Source organism: Bombus impatiens, unplaced genomic scaffold (genome assembly GCF_000188095.3).
Source record: "Bombus impatiens unplaced genomic scaffold, BIMP_2.2 scf_0128, whole genome shotgun sequence".
NCBI classification, from domain to species: domain Eukaryota; kingdom Metazoa; phylum Arthropoda; class Insecta; order Hymenoptera; family Apidae; genus Bombus; species Bombus impatiens.
The window spans coordinates 207177-218338 of NT_176547.1; the positions used below are offsets into that span (position 1 = coordinate 207177).

The window sequence follows — 11162 nt, forward strand, 5'->3', positions numbered from 1 at the left end:
CGTCTTGCTCTCTCCGTCCGCTTTTCGCTCTCTCCGTTTTCCTCGTACTTTTTCCTCTTTATTCACGGTTCAGCCTGGTCTGCTTAGTAAAGTCAGCTACTACTTGAATTTCACCCAGATGTCTTGGCTTCACTGACACTCGCGTTAGACGTTTCCTCGGAAACACTGTGTATCGCAGCTCGAAATCCAATCACCTCACACGATCTCTTGCTCGCGACCGAGCCTCGAGAGACCGGTGCTCCTCGAGCTCTCGCGCGGAGAGTAGTAGTCTCTCTCCTCTTTGTCACTCGCCACTAGATCACAACGAGATCTTTCCTTTCCTACTTTCTCCAACGTATATAACAACTTTCCTCTCTCTTTTTCTTTCCCTCGATCTGTATCGTTCTCTTTTCGTTTCGAAGCTTCGCAGACTACGTGCTGGCGTGTCACACCAGCGTTCGTTATCTTTGTGGCTCACTGATTTAACGCATACATAGTCCCCGGGTCGATTTCCACGATATTATTAACACGCCTTCTATTTCCAACCCAGCGACGCAGGTTTCACGAGCACGATGCTTTCCTCTGTTCACTAAATCGCGCGATGCTCCGGCGCGAGCTTTCCTTCCAAACGCACTGCTTTCTACTTCCGCGAGCGTTCTCTCCTTTGACGGCTGACACCTTCTGGTTCAATTTTGTCGGCGAGACGAGACGAGCCTCTCGTTCCTCCGTTTTCGTTCACCTGGGGAAAAAGGACGAGGACCAACGTTATCTGGGGAACAGGGAACGATCAAGGGGCTTGTGTGGTGGAGGAGGGAGATAGCGGCGAGATCCTCTTCGAAGAGAACCCTCTCTTCCGTTCTTTTCGTCCTACAAGCACGGAGCCGCCTGATCGTAGAAGATGTCCTGCCGCAGGCTCCGCTTCCTAGGGATCCTTCCTTCCACGATGGACATTCTTCTCTCTTCTCCACTCTCCTCGCTCTCGTTCGCTCTCGCACTCTCGCTCGCTCGCTCGCTCTCGCACTCTCTCTCGCTCTTCTCACGGGGACACTCGGTCAGCACCCGCGCTACACCGCTACGCGCTCGGGAGTGGCGGCTCTCGCGTCTAGCCCGGCCGTACCAGCGCGCAAGCGCTCTTCCTTCCTCTCTTCCTGCCTGCTTCCCTGCCTATCTCTGCCTGACTGCCTGTTTCGCCTGCCTGCTTGCTTTGCCTACCTGCTTTGCCTGTCAGCCTGCCTTACCTGCCTGCCTGCTTGTTCCCCTGCTTACCTTGCCTTGCTCTTTCGTCCCTGATTAGTCCTCCCGTATCTGGCTGCTTCGAAACCACCAAGGATGCTTTTCACCTCCGTCGACTACTTTCCTGACTGTCTATTTCACTTCAAGCTTCTTTCCTGCGAGCGTATTTTCCTCTCGTTGGAATTTACCCGTGGTTTTCTTTGATTCGCTGTTTCAAGGCTTCGTAATGGACGACAACGAGAATAATTCTTTATTTCCTTTCGTTTCCTTTCGTCCCCCTCGATTCGTGTTCTTTCTTTCCTCGGTTGTCGAGAATCGGACGTTTAGCCCGCGGTCTTGAACTACTGACTCGATTCTATACAGTTTCGCTCGCTTTCGAGATTCGTGGAATGTTTTAGTTATACCGGTTCCTACGCGATAAATGTTTACTTTGTCGTTCTTTTTCCAGGGCATGGAAAATTTTGATTCCTTCGGTACAAACCGAAATTATCCGCTCTTATAAATTAGTCGTCCCTTTTGCGCCTGGCCAGATCAAGACGCTTACCGATTATTCTTTCTTGTAATTTCCTATTTCACCTGAATTTATGGATTCTTAATCACTTGTGTCAACGATATGGAAAGATAAGAAACATTCTTCTTCCAATTGTATCTAAAATTTACGTCTATTATATATACCAGCATTTGAGAATCTTTCGTTCCAACAAAGGAAGTTGTTCCGTGTTTAATTTTGAACTTTGCATATCTGCCGGTTGCCTGTACAGAGAACGTGGCTGGCCGAGGTTCATTCAGCGCGTGTATCGCTAAACACCGGTTTACGTCACAAAGACGAAATACACAGGCCGACAAAAGGGAAAGAACGTATGTACATATGCACGTGCACACGTTCGCGTAAGAAAATCCGCGCCTCTCTTGCGTGCTGGCTAGTGAAGCAGAGTAATTGGAATCGTCGCAGGCCGACCAGATGCACATTCTTTCCGACCGCGTGATTCTGAATCGAAAGCACTCTTTTTCCTTCTTTCTATGCTTGCGGGACAAACATTGAATACGCAGTGCAAACGCGCGTCTGCGCGTGCACACCTGCGTACTCAAACCGACCACGCAAACCGTCAGGTATCCCGTTCGAAACCTTTCGATGCAATTGCTCGTGAAAGCCCGTCTTTGTGGATGCCCGATTCGTCGAAAGCTTTTTCCTCTTTTTCCATTTTTCTTCCTCTATCTTTTTCCCCATTTTTTATTTTATTTCCTATATCGAGATATACGCACAATGTGCGTTCTTCGTGGCATTTCTTTATCGATGGTCTCTGACCCTGTCTCGATTATCGAATAGCGCCGAGTTGCTAATTTTTGTTTGTTCCCCCCAATCGAAGGTTTAAAAGCGCAGCTTTTTTTCGAATATATTTTTCGATTTCAAAAGGATATCGTTGGTGTAGCTCTGGTTTTGTTCCGCGCAAGCGCTCTTCCTTCCTCTCTTCCTGCCTGCTTCCCTGCCTATCTCTGCCTGACTGCCTGTTTCGCCTGCCTGCTTGCTTTGCCTACCTGCTTTGCCTGTCAGCCTGCCTTACCTGCCTGCCTGCTTGTTCCCCTGCTTACCTTGCCTTGCTCTTTCGTCCCTGATTAGTCCTCCCGTATCTGGCTGCTTCGAAACCACCAAGGATGCTTTTCACCTCCGTCGACTACTTTCCTGACTGTCTATTTCACTTCAAGCTTCTTTCCTGCGAGCGTATTTTCCTCTCGTTGGAATTTACCCGTGGTTTTCTTTGATTCGCTGTTTCAAGGCTTCGTAATGGACGACAACGAGAATAATTCTTTATTTCCTTTCGTTTCCTTTCGTCCCCCTCGATTCGTGTTCTTTCTTTCCTCGGTTGTCGAGAATCGGACGTTTAGCCCGCGGTCTTGAACTACTGACTCGATTCTATACAGTTTCGCTCGCTTTCGAGATTCGTGGAATGTTTTAGTTATACCGGTTCCTACGCGATAAATGTTTACTTTGTCGTTCTTTTTCCAGGGCATGGAAAATTTTGATTCCTTCGGTACAAACCGAAATTATCCGCTCTTATAAATTAGTCGTCCCTTTTGCGCCTGGCCAGATCAAGACGCTTACCGATTATTCTTTCTTGTAATTTCCTATTTCACCTGAATTTATGGATTCTTAATCACTTGTGTCAACGATATGGAAAGATAAGAAACATTCTTCTTCCAATTGTATCTAAAATTTACGTCTATTATATATACCAGCATTTGAGAATCTTTCGTTCCAACAAAGGAAGTTGTTCCGTGTTTAATTTTGAACTTTGCATATCTGCCGGTTGCCTGTACAGAGAACGTGGCTGGCCGAGGTTCATTCAGCGCGTGTATCGCTAAACACCGGTTTACGTCACAAAGACGAAATACACAGGCCGACAAAAGGGAAAGAACGTATGTACATATGCACGTGCACACGTTCGCGTAAGAAAATCCGCGCCTCTCTTGCGTGCTGGCTAGTGAAGCAGAGTAATTGGAATCGTCGCAGGCCGACCAGATGCACATTCTTTCCGACCGCGTGATTCTGAATCGAAAGCACTCTTTTTCCTTCTTTCTATGCTTGCGGGACAAACATTGAATACGCAGTGCAAACGCGCGTCTGCGCGTGCACACCTGCGTACTCAAACCGACCACGCAAACCGTCAGGTATCCCGTTCGAAACCTTTCGATGCAATTGCTCGTGAAAGCCCGTCTTTGTGGATGCCCGATTCGTCGAAAGCTTTTTCCTCTTTTTCCATTTTTCTTCCTCTATCTTTTTCCCCATTTTTTATTTTATTTCCTATATCGAGATATACGCACAATGTGCGTTCTTCGTGGCATTTCTTTATCGATGGTCTCTGACCCTGTCTCGATTATCGAATAGCGCCGAGTTGCTAATTTTTGTTTGTTCCCCCCAATCGAAGGTTTAAAAGCGCAGCTTTTTTTCGAATATATTTTTCGATTTCAAAAGGATATCGTTGGTGTAGCTCTGGTTTTGTTCCTTGCGTACAATAGAATGGCGAGGATAAAACGAGGGAGTATACGGGGCAAGTTTTATTGGCCTCTTTCTACCGCAGAGCGTGCTACTGCTGAAAACGGGATGCGACACACGATGCTGCCTTAAGATTTCGTATAGGAATGTCTGAATACACCGCGAACGCGTGGCCTGTAACGTAGTCTGAATTTTAGGGTGATGTTAGTACGGCATTGGTTTTCGATGTCTCGTGCCCGGTATACACAGTTCATAAAAATGTAGAAATAAGGGCGCGGAAATCTTGTCGCGACGAAACACGTGACTTTCGAAATCTAAAGAGTTACGATCGATTTCTTCCTACGAGATTAACTCATCGTTTTCGTCGTCTTCCATTTACTTTTTTATTCCCAAGTTATATCAATTTTGTAACCACGATAAACAAAACTTTGAATAAAACGAGAGATTCGTTTTCGACGTTACATGTTCCAAAAAAAAAGCAAAAAGTGAAAAAACAAAGATTCTCCGCATATTAAATTATTCGATCCATCAAAAATTGTATTTTATTTTCCATTACATCGTGTCACGGAGCGTAAGGTAGCATCAAATGAGTCGTCTACTATGGCCATGAAAGTAAACGAACCACCACCAAGCGTAGTTAGCAATCTATCAGGTTAAGCACATCTATATGTATGTAGGAGCCTCGACAGAGAGCGTTCGAGCTTTGAGGGACACTTTTCCGTGCTTGCCATTGATTACAAAGGAGGATGCCAGCATACACGATAACGACATACACGATGTGGACACCGAAACAAGAATTTCAGTTGCGATTTTAACAGGAAGGGTGCTTGGTATCGGTAGTGTTCGCGAATTAACCGAGCGCAAGGTTTCGCCCGGTGCATTCGCACGGCTGAATGTGCAGGAAGTGAGCCGCGAATGAGAGAGAGGTCAGAGGGCGAGCGTTGGTTGTCCGAACGAGGACAGAGACAGAGGGGAACAGAGTCGATATTACGGTTCTCGAACTATTGCTCGCGCAAAAGTTCGTTCGACGGTTTAACGGTGGCATTTCGCGGTAACTCGAGAACCCATTGTCGAATCTTCGTTGCATATCGACGGGATCGATCCCTGCCGCGATCCTCGAAACTGGAATACCTTTTCAAGGGCTCTTCCTCTATCCTTCTTTGTATTCGTCTCTCTGTTTCCATCGGTCTGGTTACCTCTTTCTGTTACTTTCGCGCGTTTAATGAATTCGGTCAGTGAAACTTTGGCGAACCGTTGGTCAATTTTTACTCGAAAGCCGGTATTGTTACGAACACACAGACAAAACTGACGAAATATCATGCGAAGCACCACACGTGTTGCGTTACAAATATTGCGTTTGACACGCGTGTAATCGAGTTTTCCATTCGATCGAATCACGCCGGGAGCAAGCGGTCATTTCGAAACCGATACCGTGGGATGTTCCGGTGAAACGAATCGGTCAAGAGGTTGATCAACGGGTTGAATAGAGAACGGGAGAATATTCGAAAGTATCTTTGGGTGGTCTCGAACGATCGTCGACCTTCTCCGGTCGAGTATATTGGCCACGGCGAGTTATTACGAGTCGGCGGCGATTTTATTTCGCATGGATGCGAGTTCGCGGATCTGAAAAGCTTCTATCACGAGTCGCTTGAACCGCTTAATACGTACAAAGAATATTTTTCCCCTGCATCAGCCGCCTCTCTTGCTCACATTTCTGTACGTCATCGATATGGTCGGTCGTTGTCTGCTCCGAGTCACTCGGTTAGCCACGCTATTTTGATATTTTCTAAGAAGCGCTCGGTCTAATTTCAGCCACCTGATTCAACGTTCTTTCCCACCCCTTTCGCTAGCCGCCGTCTCACTGCCACCATTCGCCGTTCACCGAAGTCTACTTTAATTTCCTTCAACGTTTTGTTTCTCTTTCATAAACGCGGATTATAGCAGGGGAAACGCTTTTGTATCTCGTCGTGCTCGCGTCTCGGTACATATTTACCCGTGGCGGGTCGACTCGGAATATAATTGCGATCGTCGTGAAGGAGAAGCTTTGGCAGAAACTAGGAGCGTGTAAGGGTAGAGAAGAAAAAGATGAAGGAGGTGGAGGGTACGGATGTTGGGAGGGTAGAGAGGCAAACGACGAGGAAAAGAAGAAGGAAGAAAAGGAGCTTGCAGAGCGGCAGTCGAATTTCCGGGGATGAAAATAATCCTCGAGTGTCCCGGCGGGGTCTCGGTAAATTCCTCGATTCATCGAATTCGTAGGACTCGCCTTCCTCACCCCCGTCCGATCGGATCTTTCTTTCGTGGCAGCTTCGTTTCCGGGTGTACATTTAAAACTCGATAGAATTGAGGAAAAAAGAAAAGAAGGAGGAGGAAAAAGAAGTAGAAGAAAGGGAAGAAGAGAGAGATTTCGTTCGACGTTGGTTAAGATTCTTCCTCTATTTGATCTCACGAGTACAGAGAAGGGGATGGAAGGAAGCGGAAAAAGGACGAAACGGCGCGGTTCTCTGCACGGAAGGATTCCGACCAGCGTCTGTCGTCGAACGATAGAAAAATATTTGAGGACGGCGTCGAGAGGACGCGGCTCGATAAATTTCTTTATTCCAGCAGTTTGGAAAATTGGATTTTATTCGAAATAAAGATCCGCTCCGGTGCTTATCGGGGCCGGACGGATAGAAACGGTATCGAAATGTAAAGCTCCAGAGACACGCGATCGATCACCCCTCTTCCCCGCGCTCTACATTCTCATTCGGACACGTTTGACAGGAGCGTCTGCTCCTGTCGGCCGACAGGCCACGTCCACCACGTTATTTCCTTCTTAACGCGTCCACGGGGATGCCAGCTAATTAAAAGGTAGAACAGCAGCCTCTATCCGCGTTAATAACCGTATCTAGCGTGTACGTCGCGCAACCTCCAGCGCGTTCCATTTAAAATTGAACCTGTACAGCGAACCTCACGGACCAACTGTGTCGAGGCTTAACGCGACGCGTGTTCCTCGCGAACACGTGTATACGAAATATCTCTTTTTTTCCTTTTTTCTTTTCTTTACGATCTTCACGCGCAGCGTGTATACGCACGCGTCTATATATGCGTGTCTCTGTTTAAAGGTATAGAAAGCGTGGTCGAGAAGATGCTCGTTAACTGCGGAAAATTGATTTGATGGGAGAAAATTACCGAAAGAAAGCCAGAATCGAGCGTGGACGCGCGGTTGTTTTAATTAAGGACGCGGCGTTTCGTGGCGAGACGCCTCATTGTGGAGTCATTCGACGCGATCGTACTGCTGTAGGCGGGCCGAGCTGATACTGTCTTCGTCGTTGACCTCGTTGTCTCGGCCGATTACCTTAATCGCAGACAAAAATTATGGACAAAGATTTCTAATTAGCGGTGCGCACTGCGCGACGTCGTTCCTTTTGTCGACCAGTGCTCGTAACAAGCGGGACGGAATGAAACACGGAGTATCAAATATAAAATACCGCCTCTAATTAAGAGACTAACGTTTAATTAAAAGAAGAGAGGCTGCTGCGTCTTAGACGATCGTGCATCTCGAGTAAATTGGAGGTAGTCACGACGAGTCGTGAAACTCGTACACGTTCTTTGTTCGCGTACAACATTGACGTTACCATCGCGATTCTAAAGTTAATCGGCTTTTAAGCCATACCAGTGGATTTATCTTTTTACATATTTTTCACCAATTTGTTTTCCGACATAACGTTCTATTCGATCATCAGGAGGATTCCGCCGCGATCAAAGGCACCTCTTTAATCAGTCTCCGATTCTCCTTCTGCCAGAAACGCGTAGCTCGTCGAAAGAAATATCTGAAAGGTCCATAAACTTGACACAGGGCAGTTCTTCCGAGACACTCCCATCGACATTCTCGAAAGGGTTTCAACCGTTGAGTCTGACCAATCGACGCGCGGCACCCCAGCTTCGATAGCGTTTCCATGTAGAGTCAGGCTTGGAGCGCGATCCCTTGTTCGTCAGATTTTCGTCAATCGCCAATAGCCGCGCTACCTGACGAATAATCCACCGAGAGCTTTCCATTTGCTCACCCGCCCGCATCCGTAACACGCGTCTCTGTCCACATTCGTGTACGCACACGTGCATGAACGCCAGCGTGCGGATCTGGACCAACGTATATTGTACATATACTTATTTAAATATATTTCTATTACACGTTCACTCACGCGTTGTTCTAGCCTCCACACGGTTCAAGCTGCTTATAGAGCAACTAAAATTTTTTTTGTTAGTGTTAGTGTTAGTGTTAGTGTTAGTGCTTAGTGCTTAGTGCTTAGTGCTTAGTGCTTAGTGCTTAGTGTTAGTGTTAGTGTTAGTGTTAGTGTTAGTGTTAGTGTTAGTGTTAGTGCTAGTGCTAGTGTTAGTATTAGTGTTAGTACTTAGTGCTTTAGTGCTTTAGTGCTTTAGTACTTTAGTGCGTTAGTGCTTTAGTGCTTTAGTACTTATCACTTTAGTACTTCAGTGCTTTAGTACTTAGCATTTGGTGCTTAGTACTTTAGTACTTAGTGCTTTGGTACTTTGGTGCTCTAGTACCTTAGTGCGTTAGTGCTTTAGTACTTTAGTACTTTAGTACTTATTACTTAGTACTAAGTACTAAGTAGTAGTAAGTAAGTAGTATTACTAAGTACTAAGCACTAAGCACTAAGAAAAGCCTAAACATCAGGGCAAAATTATTTTCGATCTAGAAACGATCGTCGAGTTGACGTGTTCGTCAATACGGACGTGTATATTGTACGTGTCACTGTACTTGAGGTGGCGGGTGCACGAAAGCGCGGAACATGTTCTTTCCTCGAACCTTCGTCTTACACTCGCACTCGTGAATTCCGCTTCGGCATTCATCACAAAGCGACACGTGCAAGTACTACTTTCACGCCCTTTCTGTCTTTTCCTTTACCGGTTTGTTTGTTTCTCTATTTGCCTGTCTGCTTCTCCGATTTCCACCCCTGTCTTTCGTATCTACGTTGTCGAGCTGAGATTTCCACGTGTCACCAGCAAACGCGTGTAATTTTGCGAGTTATAAACGCGTCGAGTTTGTCTTTCAGCGTTTTACGGTGAATCTACGCGCTTTGCTCCCTTTCGTTTTACCTACTTGTGTTTCCTACGGTTTCGTTTTTATCGATTATTTAATTGTAATCGACTATGATTTATGTCGGTAGAGTATGGCTAAGGTGAATGCTTCGCACGATGTATTTCTTGGATATTTTCATAGTAGAGGATAAGGGAACTTACGCAAGCGTCGGTTTACGTTGTCTGTGCATACTCGAAAACAGAATAATTTTGCTTACTCTCGATACGTATCTCCTGACCGGCGCATTTGTCTTCTAACAATGTTATTTATACATACGGAGTGTGATTTCATTCGCGATCTGGAACAACTCGCGACATTACGACTGGATCTATCTTTTCGTACTTATACACGTGTAAAAAGTACGTGTTTCGATGTAATCGTATCGCGGGTTGTTATACCGAGAAACGTTTCAAGGCACATTAAGCAGTGTTCGATATTTATCTCTGTTTCGTGTTAATATCAACGAAACGTCACGTTCGCTCATTTTGGTTACGATAATATTCATATGTCCGTGCATTTGCCGGTGGCATAAATTAAACTTTCGTCACACGTCCAAAATTGTCACGAGGTTAACGACAGAACCGAAATAAATTGCCACATATTAAGAGCATTTGCCCCTAGCCCTGGCCTTAGGGTATCGAGGATAGAGAGAAAAAGGGAGAGAAAGCGCGCGCGAGAGAGAGAGAAAATCCCTCGTAAGTAGCATAGGTCAGTGGTCAGGCTCACGCGTTATTTTCATCCCCCCTAATGGCCCAGCTGGGGTACAGTTGTTTCGATTATAACCACGTCGTTCCAACCGTCACTCTGAAACACAAACACAACCTCGGAATTCTCACGAAATAATTAATTCGTGGCCAGAATGTTTCGTTTACTTTTATCTTTTATATCGTCCGCTAGTTTCTCAGAACTCGAAACGTTGGCTTATTTGGGGCATAATCTATACTTTTGTTTGAAAAATACGATGACGAAATAAATAGCATGCTGAGGATATCTTTGGTCTCCTAGACCACATATTTTGTTCAAAGAGAATTAACACGCTTTACGATCGTTTTTAAATTTTACAATACTATTGATTTTATAATTATATTCATTATCGTTGCTTTGAAATATTCATGCAAAAATTTGTTACCAGCGTAGGTCACCCTTTGAAAAATTCAGTAACGTAAATAACTCGATGAAAATAGAAAGTGAAATTGGAGTTACAGGAACAATGAAACGTGTTAGCAGAACATTGCGCCTATAATAGCATTTACATACGAATTAATTAAGTTCAAGTATATTAAATTTCCCATGGTTTAATAGTACGTTCACGTAACTATAAAATGTCACATTATACAAAATGAAATGCATGGAATTTCATTGGAAAATAAAACTACGTGGCACATTTGTAGCCGCTGTAAATGTTTCTTAATAATTATTTCCCTCATTCTCGCCCTAGAAAGTGAAATACCCCCGAAGCAAAAAACAACGCCTCTCGTATTTCTTGTCACGATTGCTCCTCCTTCAACCTGAGCCCCTTAAATCACCGAACACCATCCGGCACACCGCGTACACACGTTCGTCCCAAATCATCCGTGCGCCTCCCAAACAAACCGAATTACTAAATCAAATTAACGCGACCGATCGAACGTATCAGTAAACCCTCTGGATTTGGCCAACCGTCCTTCTCTCCCTGCAAACCCCAGCCTCGAGATCTACGATCCAGCCTCTCGTCCAAGCAAACCGCCCCTTTCGTATTAGCGACGTTTTGGCGAATGTGCGTGACCGGGCGTGAACGGTACGTACATATGCACGCAGAATTCCTGGCCCTGGTCGAATTTCTCTGATGACGTTATCATTATAGCCGGTAGCGTGGCCGTTATTAACGGAGCGGCAGCCGAC

At 45.6% G+C, this 11162-nt stretch overlaps 1 long non-coding RNA gene across 2 annotated transcripts in view; it reads left to right on the forward strand.

Annotated features, from left to right (window-relative positions):
* The window catches only part of LOC105680274, a 153131-nt gene that overhangs the window by 107013 nt on the left and 34956 nt on the right, over window positions 1-11162 (forward strand). The gene's annotated exons all lie outside the window — the stretch shown is intronic.